This window comes from Phyllopteryx taeniolatus, chromosome 13 (assembly GCF_024500385.1).
Source record: "Phyllopteryx taeniolatus isolate TA_2022b chromosome 13, UOR_Ptae_1.2, whole genome shotgun sequence".
NCBI classification, from domain to species: Eukaryota; Metazoa; Chordata; class Actinopteri; order Syngnathiformes; family Syngnathidae; genus Phyllopteryx; species Phyllopteryx taeniolatus.
In genome coordinates, this window is record NC_084514.1 from 5,259,498 (window position 1) to 5,276,379 (window position 16,882).

The 16,882-nt window shown below is 40.1% G+C and overlaps 1 protein-coding gene across 2 annotated transcripts in view; it reads right to left on the reverse strand.

Moving 5' to 3' along the window:
- luzp1 (leucine zipper protein 1) overlaps positions 1-16,882 on the reverse strand; it is a 52,790-nt gene that overhangs the window by 24,322 nt on the left and 11,586 nt on the right. For both annotated transcript variants that reach the window (XM_061796129.1, XM_061796128.1), the window contains exon 2: positions 4,694-4,751. The gene's annotated coding sequence lies outside the window, so the exon portion shown is untranslated. The remainder of the gene's footprint in view (positions 1-4,693; positions 4,752-16,882) is intronic.

Genomic DNA, 16,882 nt, shown 5'->3' on the forward strand with positions numbered 1-16,882 from the left:
CATGTTAGATCCTCAGACCTTCAATGTTTAGGCAGGAAAAATTTTCATTTTTGCGTTAAAAAAAGTTTGTAAAACTCAAAACAACTGTCCAAAACCAAATCTTACTACGTTTTATTGTCTTCACAATTAACAACAGTTTAACTTCTTTCCGCACTCACGGTACATAAGTGACATTTTAACATGAGCTTGAGGCTTTGTCCACTAAAAAGGTGGTTTAAAAAAGACAATTAGCTAGCTCAATAAAAATTGTCGTATTAGCGAGCACAAATGTAAAATAAATCATCCACTATTTACCGTTCTCGTGTAAACATTGAAAGGTGCATGTCTAAAACGGAGGACGTTTAAGTGTTCTCTATGAATCAGAATGTTGCCTGCAAACTAACAAATAATACGTCACATTTTTTATGTTTGTAATATGATTTTGTGTCAATGGAACTGTTCCACCCTGTCCTTAAGGAAAAGTTGCATCTTTATTCAAACACCATATTAAATGGGTTTCTTGAGGACCACCAGTGATATGCACACCACCCTTTGAGAACCACTGGTCTAAAAAAAGAAGAACATGACGTCAGCTATGGGAAGTTGAGCTTCATCCGCACTATGGCACAACTCTTTCGGCTAGCATTAATCAGCGCAGTATGACACTGGTGTGAAAATAGAAGTTCAGAATATTCAGAGATTGCCCCATCTGAAGATACAGTATGTAGTAATATATATTAACCTATTCAACAATTAATTGTCACCGTACAGGTAGTTCATCACAGGAAATTCAGGCAACTGTCAGTCCCTACCAATAACTTCTGTAAATCTTATCATCATCATGATGCTTGGATCAACAACACTAACGAGACGTACAGCTCTTAACACCCTTTCCACGTGGCTGCCTCTCATTTACTGCTCTCCCTCCCTGTACTTTGGCGTCAGATGTTTATTGCGGCTTCACGAGAAAAAGCAAACGCAGTCAAGGAGGCCAGGGAGTCAGAGAGAGAGAGAGAGAGAGAGAGAGAGAGAGAGAGAGAGAGAGAGAGAGAGAGAGAGAGAGAGAGAGCGAGAATGCAGCAAGCCCGCAGAATGCAGAGTAGGAAGATGCCTGAGTGGATTACTGCAGCAGGAATGCAGCAAGCGGCTGCTGTGAGGCGACGGGCAGGGAAGAAGAGGAGGAGGAGAGGCTGCAGGAGGCAAAATTGATGACGTACGTCAGAGGAGAGACAACAATATTGACTAAATAATTGGGACACCTCTCCAATACACCGACAGAAAGCGTCAATGGAAGAAAATAGAGCTGCTCGCCCCCTGAATTTCGAATGCCTGTGAGGATTTTTGTCCTATACAACCAGAAGAGCATTTCTGAAGCCAAATGTGACAAGCTTTGGCTCACAATCTCAGTTCAAAAGATGTTCGATGTGGTAGGGGTCAGGGTTCACAAGTTCATCCACACCAAACACCTTGTGGAAAGGAAAACTGCGTTCCCTAGCTGTTCCCACAAAGTCGGACATAAACAGTTGTCCAAAATGTCTTGCTAAGATGAAAAATTAAGATTCAAGGGGAACCAAGGTTCCAGCTCAAGTGCTGATTGATTCATTCATTATTTAACAGGAGCAACCCACGATGTTTGTCGAAGTTTAGGCCTATCCAAAAAGCACGGAGGCGACAAGCACCGCTATGATTGTCTGTAGGTTTATTGGTTTGTTTTACCTATTGGGAGGAAATGAAATAAATTAAACAGTCAAAGGGAAAGACTTTCTACAAGACTTTTGTGTGTGTGTGTGTGTGTGTGTGCGTGGGAATTTTTGTCCTATTTGTCAAGCGAAGCATTTTTGAGGCCACAGATGATTGACTTTGGCTCACAATGTCTGTTCTAGCTCATCCCAAAGGTGTTTGGTCAGGTCAGGGTTCTCAAGTTTATCCACACCAAACACATACTGGAACAAAAACGTGGTTTCGCTAAACTGCTCCCACAAAGTTGGAAATATACGATTGTCTAAAACGTTTTGTCAAGATGAAACATTTAAGATTCAAGGAGAACCAAGGCTCTAGCTCAACCCTTGATTGATTTATTGATTGATTGATTGATTGATTAACAGGAGCATTTCAAGACTTTTGTTCAGGTTTAGGCCCATCTCAGAAGTAAGAAGAGAAGAACTGTTTTGATCGTCTGTTGTTTTTGTTTTGGTTTGTTACACCAACCAGAAGTGCAAATGGAATTTGCAATTTTGTAGTGTGTCAGTCATCCAGAAAAGCATTTTTGAGGCCTAAAGTTATTAACTCTGGCTTGCAATCTCTATTCTTGCTCTACCCAAACGCGTTTGATGGGGTAGAGGTCAGAGTCCTCAAGTTTATCCACCCAAAACACATGGTGGAACAGAAAAGTGTCTTACCAGAACATAGAGGTCAGAGCATATTACTCCAATTCTAAAGTCTTTACACTGGATACCATATCCTTTCCTTGATCAACTATGGGGAAAATCAACAATTGATCAAATCTTTTTATCAATATATTTTTTCCCCAAGGAGAGTGGCTATCTGAATGTTTTGAACTCAAAATAAGAAATGGATTTTACACAAAAGACCGAATTCCTTAATGATAAATTAACTATTACGTCCATCCCGATGGTGGAGTCCTGCCAATCTGTTCCTCACGTTATCTCAAAGACAAGTACGATGCATTTTTTTGTCTTTTTTGTTGTCTGAATCATGTTAACTGTTTGACACTCCCGTGGAATCCAAAATGGTATGGCTCCCCTCATTTTATGTCATTCTCTGTCAACCGGCAAGTAAAATGCCAACATACAGAAGAAAAGTCGCTCTTTTTAACGTCTTAACCTTGGCGGAGGTCCCCACTCTGCTGAGTGACTAATTCAACTACCCTAATTGAAAATGTAATCACTGTATTTATCGGGGCCCACGAGAAATGTTTACGTGCTGACAGCTGAGATGAATGGCACAGCTGATCCAGAGCGTGTTCTGTTTACAACAAAGGTATAAGGCTTTTTGTGCACCAGGGAGGGGAGGATGACGATGCCTACAGCTCCTCATCATGTATTTGTTATGTGTTCAGCTAAGAGAATCCAGAACAGTTCATATAAAAGGGAAGAGGCCCCCATATTGGCCTTATTGACACCAACAGACACATTAGGGCTCTGATCAGTACAGTGTGGTTGAAAAATACAGTAGAGTGTGCCACTCCTGAGTGCAGCTCTAGGCTATGGGAAGGAAGTTTGGCGCCGGCATTTGTGCCTGACAGGAAACAAACTCGCACATAGATCTGAGAAAGGAAGCGCAGAAGAAGTGAGGAGGAGGAGGATGAAGAGGAAGTAGGTATAGATGTGCAAAGGAGGTCAAAGCAAATATGTGGAATTTAGATACTGACTAAGAGAAACTTAGGCAAAGTAAAAAAAAAAAAAAAGAAAGAAAAAAAAGAAAAAGAAAATGTCCCTCAATACAAAATGGACACAGAAGAATAGAGGGGAGACCTCCAACAAGGCCTAACTTTTAACATAAGTACTAAAAATAGATAATCTATTTTCATGGGGTGTGATATTTGTTCAGAGGATGGATTTATTCATTAATGGATGGAGGGTGCCATTTGGATTCAGCGGTGGACTGTACCATTTAGAGCCCGACCGATTCATCAGTGGGCTAATTATAGCGTACCACCAATAAATCGACATTGGTCAAGATGTAACCAATGTATTCACTTTTCGATGCGCAGAGATTTGGTCGCTCTGCACCTGTGTGTCTGTTTTGCACTCTGCCCGAGTGCCTGGCCATTCCCCCCCCCCCCCCACACACAAACACACAGATCAGTGAAGTGGACCCCTGGCTTCTCCATTCACACGGTTGCAGCAGAGGAGAGGACAAAGACGAGAGAAACTTTATTTATTTATTTATTTATTTTGCTCAATATAACTCAGCCAAAATGAAGTGCAATACTTGACTGCAACCAGTCCCAGGCAACCTGAACTATTTTGCGGGCTAAAGAAATGGTGTTTCAGTGTCATGATGGTTGGAGATGACTGCCGTCCGGGCAAGTGTTGCTTCTGTTAAGCCATATTTCGCGCTGTTACTGCTTTTATCTTGGTAGATACTTTCTGTTTTTATTCCCATTCAAGTTGCTTTGATGGGACTGTAATCCGGAGTAGCACAGTGCATAAGTGGAAAGTGGTTGGCACGTCTGCCTCACAGTTCTGAGGTTCTGGGTCGAATCTCAATTTGCATGTTTTCCCAGTGCTTGCATGGGTTTTCTCTGGGTCCTCAGAGTTCCTCCCACATTCCAAAAATAAGTATGTTAGGTTAATTGAAGACTCTAAATTATCAGTCAGTTTAAATGTAAGAGTGAATGGTTGTTTTAACTATATACAGTAATTATAAAGTAAAAATAAAAATAAAAATGGGTAAGCCTCCACCTATCATGAATTTAAACATGGTTACTAGGTACCTACTGTACTTCATTACCCATGAAAATTGTTGTGCATAACAACAGCAGACAAGAGTAAGAAGCCGGCTAGTTGTGTTCTCCACTTGCAGACTTTTAAACAAATGTTGCAGCAAAGTAAACTGAACTGGGCGTCAATGGAAGAGCATGAGGCAACAATTCCACAAAAAGACGGGGGTTCAGTATCTAGCAAGTTTAATTCTGAAATGTAAAGTGTTCTTAATGAACTGCAGATGAGTGGAACGAGATAAAACTCACATTTCAGACACATCCTTCATCTCTGACATGTTAAGCTCCTCTTCCCAAAGTCTCCATCCTGTAATTGGAAACAAACAATGTGGTTAGCAAAAGTGCAATTATCAGGCTTTCAAAATGGCACCTTTTGCTCACGTTTGTGTTTGACCTTCAGCTGGGGGCTGACAATGATCTCAGTGTGGAGTGGATGAGGGATATGTGATGGTGAGGAGTCAAGCTAACATCCCGGGAGTGGATACGCGTTTTGTGGGCTTTGCAATAGACTCATGCATGAGCAGACAAGCCATGTTTGGCCATGGCAACACAAGGCCCTATTCACTTCTCTGCGGAGGCACCGGCGCACGCGTACGCACGCACACACACACTATTATCATAATCATCATCATCAACAATGACCCAAGAAGCTCTCGAGTGCTTCAAAATACACACGCACGCACGCACACACACACACACACACACACACACAGACGGCACAGAAGACAGGCATTCCACTACAGTAGCATTCCATATGTTTGGTTAAGCAGAGAGAATCCAGATTTAAGACAGCAAGCTGGACTGAATTAAAAGGATGAGTATGGAGGGAGAAGGAGGAGGCAGAGGGAAGCACTCCAAATTATAGCAAAGTCAAAATTTTCAGCTCAATGAAACTAAGTGGGGGGGGGAAAAAATACAAAATAAAAAATAAAAAATGGTGGTGAAAATTTGGAGCTTGTCCAAAATGCTGTCAGGACCTTGGATATCCAACTTTCATCATGTGTGATATCCACTGTATGAATTGATGTATTTTTTCATTCTAACATGGTGGCATCTGGTTGCTCCTACACTCAACACCATCATGTTACACCAATGAGAGCAGCTGGGTGTTTTTTTTTTTTTTTTTTTTTGCTGAGTCAGCTCATGCTGTCACGCTACGACGGCGCTGAACAGCAAATCAGATGGATTGTTCAAGCTTGAAGTTTTATTACCAAAAACACGTCTGGCTAACAACGAGAGCCACAATATCACATAATTACATATGAGACCTTATTATTATATTTGGCATTTGTGATAAAAAAATAAAATAAAAAATAAATGCTCGGTACACCAAGTTGAATATTTTTCTTCCTTTATTGGCATATTCGTGTTACTCTTGTGGCTCTCAAGTGTGAGACACTCTCCAAAACCCACTTGACATGAATCAAACCGTGACAGCGATTATTAGAGCCTACATGGGGGGGGCTGCAGGGAGATTTGCAAAGTACTGTTTTTCATAACCAAAACCGCCACGTTGGTGTTGCTGTCACACAAATTTCCTGCCTGCATCCGACTTGTGTGGAAAAATGGATCCGAAATGTCAACGGATTGATGAGAAACTTTGCGCCAAAATGGGATTTTCCACACTGCATGATAAAACACTGCAGTACATTGATAAATTGTTCACTAAAAACACAGGTTGCAGCCAAAAGTCACTTTATAAACAGTCAAGCAGAACTCTTTGATGCAATAAATGCATCCCATCTGCGCCACCTTTGCAATTCTAACGAATATACTTGCAAAAACCTAGCAGGATTAAGGCTAATCGATTAACTGATTAAGAATTCTGTGTGGAATCAACTTGATTAATTGCATTACTGAAGGGACCTCTTTGTCTGCAACCCGCAAAGGCGTTGTTAATTCAGTCTCAATAATTGCTTCGCTAAAAGATTTCCAACATGACGCCAGCTATAGGAAGGCTAAGCAGAATAAACAGAGTTACTGATAACTGCCTTTGGGTTTTTGCAAAATGTCATTGCCAATGCATATAAAAGCATTTGCATAACATTATTCTATGGTGGTTGAATTCAATATAATGTTGTGACAAAAGCTTAAAACATTACATTTGCCCTGGAATAAGTATAGAGACAACTATATATCATATAAATCTCATTTTGTTTGCCAGCATGCTAAAAGTTGGCTTGATTTTCTTTGTAGGGAGACTTTCAAATGAGGTATTTTCATGTTTCATTTTCAACATTTGAGTCTCATTTGACTTTGTTTTAGTCAAAAACCAACAAGTGCTGGTACAGTTACATATTTTAGTACCTGTACAGTCTGGTTTCCCAAGAGACTATCCCATCTTGAACCTGTCTGTACATGCTGTAAAGATTTATTCCCGCACATTTATCATTCTGGGTGTATAATTCATTCTTATATTGCCATGTCTGTCACGGATGCGTTTTAAAAAAAGGCCAGATATACCTTTTTTAATTATTTAGAGAAATGTTTTGGTGTCATGCTTATTTTGCGGCATTTAGGAGCGGTTTGAAGAAATGTTACACACCACCATGTTACACTGGAAACAGTGTCGTTCTGGCTGTTCATTTACACAAATTTTTTTTTGTGGCATTCAACGTGGGGCATTTTACTTCAGTGTTGAGAAGATTTTTTGCAAATCTACAATTACAAGTTACCCTGTTGAAAATGTACTAGTCATGTAACTATCTCAGTTACTTTCACAAATTAATACAGTATATCTGATTACATTTGATAACATTTTGATTACTTTTCTTAATTTTGAACGAATGCTTCAACAGGACCCTTGGATGTTTCCTCTAAAAAAGTGGATTAAAACCATAGATCATTATTTTGGAATTAACCACATAGTTTTTCTTTACACAAATAATGAAACGATAACAAAACAAAATGAAAAGAAATATAACAAATGAAATGTAAATCCATAATTTAAAAATGTGCTTGTTGCATTATATGTGTACAGAATGTGGAAAACCACCATACCATACCATGTTGACCTAATGACAAATATGCAATTTAGACCATCACTTCATTTGTCAACCCAGATAAGTAAATGTTCCATAAAAAGTCCAAAATTATGAAGATGAAATCGTTCAAAAGTCAATGTTCTTTTATGTGTTCAAAAGTGTAACTATGAGTAAACCATTTCAAAATGTCAGACAAACTAATAGATTGTGCCACAAAGTGGTGCTCAGAGTTCATATTTGAAAAAATGTCATGTTTGAGACTATGGCAGAATGGCACATGACCAGAGAGAGCCATGACGTTTACTGTACAACTCTGCCAAAATCTTTCGTCCTTATGAAATCACTCCGCCACTACTTCTCCAATTGGATGCGCTGTTCGTCATAATAGTACACTGTCGCCGAATTGAACAATTTTCAATTCTAGCACATTTGCCACAGACGCTCACCTCGTGCTGATGCGGCGTGGCGTTTCATAGTAGCAGCACTGCTGCACATTCACACTGAATGTGTTGGTCAATGAAGTGCAGTGCAAGATGTCCTTAAGACCATTTAACTCCTACAGGTGTTGGCAGGACTGTCAAAACAAATCAAGATGTTCCCGCCATCTGTAGACCCATAATGTTAATCGTCACTTTTAAGGAACAACATGCAACTCCTAATGTGATGTTTATAAAAATAATTTAAAAAAAAATTTTTTTTTTAAAAACAAATTAATAAAATAAAAAAATAAAAAAGAAAAAAAAAGAAAAAAGAAAATCACCCCCCCAAAACTATTTTTCCTTTTCGGATAAAGGGGAGGGGGGTATTCAGCCGATGGTGATACACCTGGTTAGAAACTGCCAATTGCACATTTGTTCAATGCACCACCAATGACTTGACCTGAAATCGGCCACAATTCAAAATTGAGTGAGCAGTCTCGGAATCGGGCACAATTTGTACTTTATCTGTACAGCTTTATCAGGAGAATTTTATGTAACATACACGTTGTTCTAACCTACCATTGAACTGAAACAGAGAGCGCCATTTGAATTTTGTCAAGCAGCAACTAACCTCATTCGAAGGTGGATATTTTAAAGCTAAATATTTGGATTCAAATGAAGCACAGAAAAGAAGCGTCCATGGCGACATAGTGAGTCCATCCATTTTCTGAGTAAAACAAAAGAGGAAATGAGAGTGAACGAAAGAAGAGGTACGAGACAGATCATGTTCAATTTCCTCCGCTGGAGAAACTTTCAAGGCCTGAAACTCCATCCGGGGCTCTACTGGCCAAGCTGGCCCTGTTTGTATGGGCACCCATTTCCTGAGTGATTAACAGGATGTGTGTGTGAGTGCGCACACTGGGGGTTGCAGCTTGGAGTGGTCTGGGGTTGTTTTGTCTGCTCAGGGAGGAAAGGAATGCTCAAGTCAAACAAAGTGGACAGGATGCCTTGTGAGAAGCGAAGACGAGGGTGAGAAATAGCAAGCACAGAGGGGAGAAGGACGGCGAGAGACAGGAAGTCGAGGTCCAGAAATGTCGTAGACAGAAGGAGGAAAAGAGGAGGTGAGCGTAGCAGAGAGTGAGTGTTAGAGAGGTTGATTTCTCATGTGTTGAACAGCATTCCTCCTCCTGCTGCTATTTGCATTCCGGCACAGCAGAGAGGTGGAGAGACAATTTCGTCGACAAGCTGTCAGATAGAAAACCATTCACCTCTTCCAACTTGACTGTAAACCTGCAGAACCAGTCCTGATATCTAATGACTAACAGCCCTCGAGCTCTCCTTGTTCCACAAAAACATATTAGCGCTACACATACTCACAGCGCAGCTACACAGAGAGTATTATATTTATTTATGCAACAGTAATACTTGGTTACACAGAAATCGTCTAATTTGCCAAGTTGGCAAATGCAAGGCGGGCTAAAGTGGTCAAATCCTCAACATAAACAATTCAGTTTTAAAAAAAAAAGGTCAAATGCAATGCAACCAGCAGAGGCACTATTGAGTCAGCTTTATGATGCTCAATACAACACTGGCCTTGAAAGAGGAGTTCAGAACATTCGCAAACATTCTCCCATCCCATTGAAAATAATATCAAGAAAAGATTAACTGAGCATTAATGTTACCTGTACTGGAACAAGGAAATGTATCTGTTTATTCATCAAAATACTTAAAACTCCATTTCCACCAAGTAGTACGGTTTGGTACTCTGTGAAGGTTTTGTCAAATATTGTGAAGGTTTCTGATTTTGGCATTTTTTTTGGCACCAAAGTCAAGATAACAAAACTAATAGTACTATACCGTCCATTCATCAATTTATTATAACGCTCCTCATTTGGGTCATGCGTGTGCCGGACCCTATCCCAGTTGACTTTGGGGCACATAAACAAACATTCGCACCGGAATGAAGCCGGACTACCCAGAGAAAACCCACGCAAGTAGTGAGAGAAGATGCATAATCCACACAGGATTGACACCTGAGCCGAGATTCCAAACATTGTTGAATTCAATGTTGTGGTACTGATACGTTTTCAGGATATTTAACGTACTGTAGTTTCCATAGCGATCGCCATCCCGCCAACAAACCATTCAATGTCAGATCAAGGTTTATTTTTCCATATTGTACCGAGACAAGCTAAATTGTACTGTACCACTTGCTAGAAATCCACCCATCCATTTTATGTCTTCTTCGGGGTTGCTGAAGCCCATGGGAGCACTCTTGGGTGAGAGGCAGACTAAATCCCGGAGCAGTAGCCAATTAATCGAGGGTAAACTTAATTGAGGCACTGACCGGGAATTGATCCAAAACTACCTGCATGAAAGTCAGCTATGTGAACTGCTACACTACCCATAACCTTAACAAGTAAGCAAAGTAGGATTTGGAGTCAGGGTAGTCTGGTAATAGAAAATTAACTTTTGCAGTATCTACAATAAGTCACCTTTTTTAATGATAAGATGTCAATACATGTAAATGAAACGCCATCAGATATTAATCATATGAAACCATATAATAATAATAATATGTTTAAAATGTTTTTTCACTTTCTCAGGTGCCACCCAAATTGTTATCGTCTGACTGCATTCCTTTGCATTATGATCAAGCTTTCATTTTCCCAATTGGTACCGGTAGTTATGAAAGGATTTGTGCAATCGTTGTTTGGTATTCGTTGTGTTTCTTTCAATTTAAAAAAAAAAAGAAAATCTCAATAACCCTTTAAAATAACGTTTGGAGGTTAAACCCATGTCTACTCCTATAAAATAAACAGCAATCTGCCATTTCTCTTCAGTTTCAAAGTTCAGCTGCCAAGCATTTCCTTGTGCTGTTGTTGTTGCGCGAGCCGGACCCTGCCCATACGGGAGTTAGCCATTCTTTGACTGGCAGAGCGGAATTGATAGGCTGCTATTGTTTCCTTTTAAGGCCAATTGTGTCTGAAATGCTTGGCATGCCTGGGAGTGCAGATGCCGCTCACTCGACGGAGAGATAAAGCGCTAATTTAGCAGCATTCTTCAGCCCGGTACACACCTGTAGAGAGGGATAGGAACTTAAGGGAGGCCCACATGGAATGACAGGGGCAGGGTGGCTAAAACAAGATGAAAACATTGTTGACAGGCTTAAACGACAAAGAAAACAATGACACCAGGTGACGCTGTCGTTTTTGTGTGCAAAACTAGTTGTTTGAATTGCACATCCTGACATAAGATATCAATGCGTAGATATCGGTAGTTAAATAATACTCTTTGCTTTGCTAGAACGTGTTTTGTAATGTTCAAATGTGCAGTAGTAGAAGTAGGAGAATTTATTTTCCTTGTGTCACACAAAATGAAGAGCACACATTTGCCTACAATAAAAAAAAAAAGAGAAATGATGACTGTAAAAACGCATAAGATTAGTTGTTAACTTGTGAGGCATTGGTCAAATGATGTTCTGTAATATTCGGATTGGCCAATAAGTTGTGCTTGTTAACATCCGTGGGAAACACAGACACGCAAATGTCAAAATAAAAGCGCTGTTCGTTCGTGATTGCGGAATGTCTAACAAATATTTTGCACTGTTTCAAAGGAATAGCACGACTACAGTTTGTGACATTAAACCATAAGAAAACTGGTGGAGTAGTGTGTGACGTCGGCAAGTTTGCGTGAGAGTGTCTGGGTCTGAGCTGTGGCGGACAACAGCTCCTGTGTGAATGCACTCATCGTGTTTATGCGGTTTACTGTTCTCCCAGCGTTCAATAAAGGGCTCAATAAAGTGCATCGGCGACTGTGGCTCTCCTTTCTCACATGCGGGGCATTACAATAAGTAAGTCAGAATCAGAATCATCTTTATTTGCCAAGTATGTCCAAAAAACACAAGGAATTTGTCTGCGGTAGTTGGAGCCGCTCTAGTACGACAACAGACAGTCAATTGATAGAGAACACTTTTAAGACATAAAGACATTGACAAAAAACAGTCACTGAGCAATAAACGGTTGCTAGTTATCTGGTAATGCCGGTACATTTTATTTATTTTTTTTGGACAATTGTGCAAAAGATGCAGAGTCCTCTAGCAGTTCAAATGACTAATATTGCAATAGTCCGGTGCAATGACCATTGTGCAAAGGGCGCCGAGACTTCAAGGAGTGTATGCAGTTTAAAGTGACGAGTAGCGCGATAATCTGGGACAATGTTGGTTGTGCAAATGTTGCAGATACTCCTCAATCAGTGTGCAAATTGAGCAGATGCTACTCTGGCATGAGTGGCCAGTATTGGTCAACAACAGATATGCAAAGTATAGGCCTATCCATCCATCCATTTTCTGAGCCGCTTCTCCTCACTAGGGTCGCGGGCGTGCTGGAGCCTATCCCAGCTATCATCGGGCACGAGGCGGGGTACACCCTGAACTGGTTGCCAGCCAATCGCAGGGCACATATAAACAAACAACCATTTGCACTCACATTCACACCTACGGGCAATTTAGAGTTGTCAATTAACCTACCATGCATGTTTTTGGGATGTGGGAGGAAACCGGAGTGCCCGGAGAAAACCCACGCAGGCACGGGGAGAACATGCAAACTCCACACAGGCGGTGGCAGGGATTGAACCCCGGACCTCAGAACTGTGAGGCAGACGCTCTAACCAGTCGTACACCGTGCCGCCAAGTATAGGCCTACTGTTAAAAAAAAATAAAATAAAATAAAAACCTATCACTTTCAAAAATAGCGGGGGCATGAAAGATGAAGCACTATATAGTAGAGAAAGACTAGTTACAAACGAATTAACATTCAATAGTAAGACAGTTACGACTACAGTGATGTTTTTTCACCGATTAAACTAGAAAGAGTTAATGTGTAACTTACAATGCATCTTTGGATAGATCTTCTGTAATATTGAGGTTGGCACATAGGTGGCCCATACAAATGTTTGTGAAAGATACGTACAAATATTAACATTTTTCTCTGCCAGATCAAGCCTTCTTACAAATGTTTCACAAATAGAAGGAAGGACTACGGTTAGCCACAATCAACAACAAGAAAATTATGACGACTGAGTTGTCGTTTAGGTTTATAAGTTACAGTGTAGACAACAGAATGATTAATGGTCCAAAAATGAGTCATGCTAATTTAATTGTCGCACATGTGGAACACATTCAGTCCAAGCTAATTTATGCCCTTTATTTAAGCCTACAGGACAAACGAGGAAATACCTCCCTTAACTACCAGATAACATGGACTATAAATCTTAAATTCTTAATGTGGCCAACTACTTTGTCGCCAGTTGAGGCACACAATGCAGTAAAAAAATGTGGATGGTAGAAAACCAGAACCAGAAGCCTTCGATTCGTATCCGTTTTTGACCTGGCAGTCAAAACACAACATAAGTTGTATACACCTGCTTGTCACCGCTGCAGGAACACACACATACAATAAACTATATCGCTAACCCGAACAAGCTGACGAACTGAGCAATCTTCTAAAGTCCTTTCCTTCACATATTTGTGCATACATGCAGTGGACAAAGTGGATAGATGCCCTGAAATGTAAGGGAGAAGGGAAGAGGAGGGGGACCCAAAGTGGCTGGGCTTCACAAATAAACCCAGACGCTGGGAGAAAGGGAGGAAACGGGCTGAGGTTGGATCATAAAATATGCCTGGTATTCCACAATGTTCCACAGTGCACAAATGAGCCACTCAGGGACCTGGGAGTGTTATGGGATTCCTGTGAGGCTCCTGGGATCGAATGTGTCCACATAAGCACATATTCCTTTAGCAGCTCCACAAGTGTTATCACTGGTGGCTAAGGATAAAGTGAAGTAAATCATTAACTTGTTTTTATCCAAATATACAGTATTAGCCTGGGTTCTTTTTGTTCAAGTACCAACAGTCAATAAGGTGATGACTACCAATGCTAGTAGTTTCTGCTTTGAAAGAAAAGAAAGTTCCTCAAGTGACGTCTTTGAAGCCACTGGACGTGTAGGGGTTCACATAGCTGGTGGACATACAGCTGACATGGTAGATTTCCCACTCAAGATCTTGCAATTCGCTAGGGATCAGTCTAGGACAGGGGTCACAAAGATGGTGCCTGCAGGTCCCCAAGAACCACATCAGTAGCCTACAACCCTATTCTACAAAAAGATCACCAGTGATCGGACACTGTGATTTCCTAGGAAGGTTGTTGAAGTGATCATTTGAAAATGTAAACACTTGCAGATATGTATCGACTTGTGTGCTTATTTTCATTATTATTATTTTATTATTATTATTATTATAGTCCACAATATTATTATTATTTTTTTATATTATTATTATTATTATTATACTCCACAATAACCATTCAATTTTGAATGTGATTTTACATTGTATAAGCTATCACCCGTACCCGTCAGTATGTTTGATTCCTTTTGGTGCATCCATTCAACACGCCCACAGCGTCTGAGAGGTGGCCCTTATTATTCAAGTTTTGAAACCTGATTTTATATACGTAGCAATTTGTTTTAAATTTTCATTCATGCAAATTTGGTAGGCTTGTTAACATTACATAACTCTTCTCTGTGGTGTGTCGAATTTACGTGTAATTTTTTTGGGCCTGTTCGCTGCCTCTTTAAAGAGCATAAATCAAGGCATGCCAATACATGGTCTGATGGAGGAATGTAGAAAGAAGAAAACAGATGTTTTATTACAGCAATAAGTTTCGCAACCCAAATAGGGGGACTGTTATATAAAGTAAGAAAAGACAAGAATATGTATTATGAGTCATTTTATTGTGTTGCTATTTTTGGACCACTGATACCTGCTTGAGGATTGTCTCGTGAGCCATTGATGAGCTGTTTGTGTTGTGGTTTTGGGTCTGCCAGACAGACCTCCTCTTTTCAGCGTATCCAACAGCGTCCAAGACAAACTGCTGGTGGAAGATACACTCCTCACAGATACTTTCCATCATAATAACTTGCATAAGACTCTCTTTTTGTATTTTGTAAAGGACACTCCTAATGGCTAATGACTAAAGTGGTGCAACAAACTTGCTGTGTCAAGTTAGCCAATTCATAATTGAGACAGGAAAAGATCTTCTCACTGATTTCATATGAAGAGATGGTGTTTAGGTCATCAAGAAAGGATTGGGACGGGTAAAGGCATCGTAATCCCAAAGATTCATGGTTACTGAAGGGGGCACTCCACAAATGAAATTGCATTGACATTAACTGTAGAAATTGAAACGAGACTACAAAACAATCATACCCAGGTTTACAAACCTTAATGACTAAATGACTGTATTTTATGTTAATATTGTTAACATTTCATTTGTTTTACCTTTTGTAAGCATATGTGCAAAAACAAACATTTTGGGCAAAAAATTAAATATTTAGTCACTTGTCTTGGATGTAAGTAGTCCTGTAGTCCTTCTTAAGATGGTAAACTAGTTGAGACTGAATCAACAGTCTCTCTGCTGGTTTCATTCAAGCACTCAATGTTGCCGCAATTACTTCAGTTCAAAACATTATTCATTAACAATCAAGTCCACACAACAAATTACTTTGATTGTATCGATTATTGCACTCTATCGGATCCTAATGATATTCTAGCAAGAGTTACTCTATGATTCCCAGTCTTTGTCCCATCCATTACCTTATTCTTTTTCCTTTACTGTTTTGAACTTGTTAACCCGATGGACCAACTTGACAATTCCATGAAAACTGGAGAAATGTTCAAGGTCCACAAAGAGGTGAAGAAAAAAAATAACAGAAGACAAAGCAGCAGCAGTCCAGAGAAAAAGAAGACAGGGAAGTGATTAATAGCCAGGTTGCCATAGCGTCCCAGCATTCCTCTCCCTAAGAACATGTATATTTGCTGATCACAAGTAAAATAATCTGCAAAAGGAATTTTATTTTGATAACCGCCCTGTAGATCCGAGACCTGGACAGGAGTGTATGTTGCATTTCTCCCTCGGACGGTTCACCTAGCTGAGCTATAAACTCATGAAGACCATGTGAAGGTCCAAGTTCTGGAAGTCATCCAAGAGACTCAATATAGCACAGGGCTAATGAAGCTAATGGGCTGGGGCAGCACTATCAACACAGATTCCATAAAGAGACAATGACTATATTTAAGTAAGTTTAAATGTATGAAGGCGGCAAGGTGCCCGACTGGTGAGCACATCTGCCTCACAGTTCTGAGGACCGGGGTTAAAATCCCAGGCCCGCCTGTGTGGAGTTTGCATCTTCTCCCCGTGCCTGTGTGGGTTTTCTCCGGCCGGGTACTCCGGTTTCCTCCCACATCCCAAAAACATGCGTGGTAGGTTGATTGAAGATTTGAAATTGCCTGTAGGTATGAATGTGAGTGCGAATGGTTGTTTGTTTATATGTGCCCTGCTGGCAACCAGTTCAGGGTGTACCCCTCCTTCCGCCCGGAGATAGCTGGGATAGGCTCCAGCACGCCCGTGACCCTAGTGAGGATAAGCAGAACGGAAGATGAATGAATGTATGAATAATTGTATGAAAAGATGAGTGACTATATTGATGCACAACTGAATTTACTTGATCAACTATAGGGAATATTAACAATCAATTCCATTTTTTTTTTTTTTTAAGATACAGTGGTCCCTTCCGATATGAGTTTAATTCATTCCGTGACCACACTCAGAAACTTAAAACACTCATAGCTCAAATCATTGTTCCCTCATGAAATAGAAATGGCATTAATCCGTTCCATTCTTGTAATGTGATTTTAAAATCAAAATAGCACTCTATTATATGTACTTTATATAGTAATGATAACTAAATAGAATGTAAAGAATTAAACAGTTTGTGCATCATGATTAATTCATTGCAAATCCTTCTGATGTGCGCGGGGGTTGATGCATTGTTTGTGTTTAAATATCCATCGGTTAAAGTGTTAAGACTGCGACTATCCATGCAATTCATTAGCCCCTCTATGGCGTTTTGCATTGTACGCTAGCGTAAGCCAAAGTTGTGTGAATGTTTTAAACATACATGTAATTCATGTAATTTAT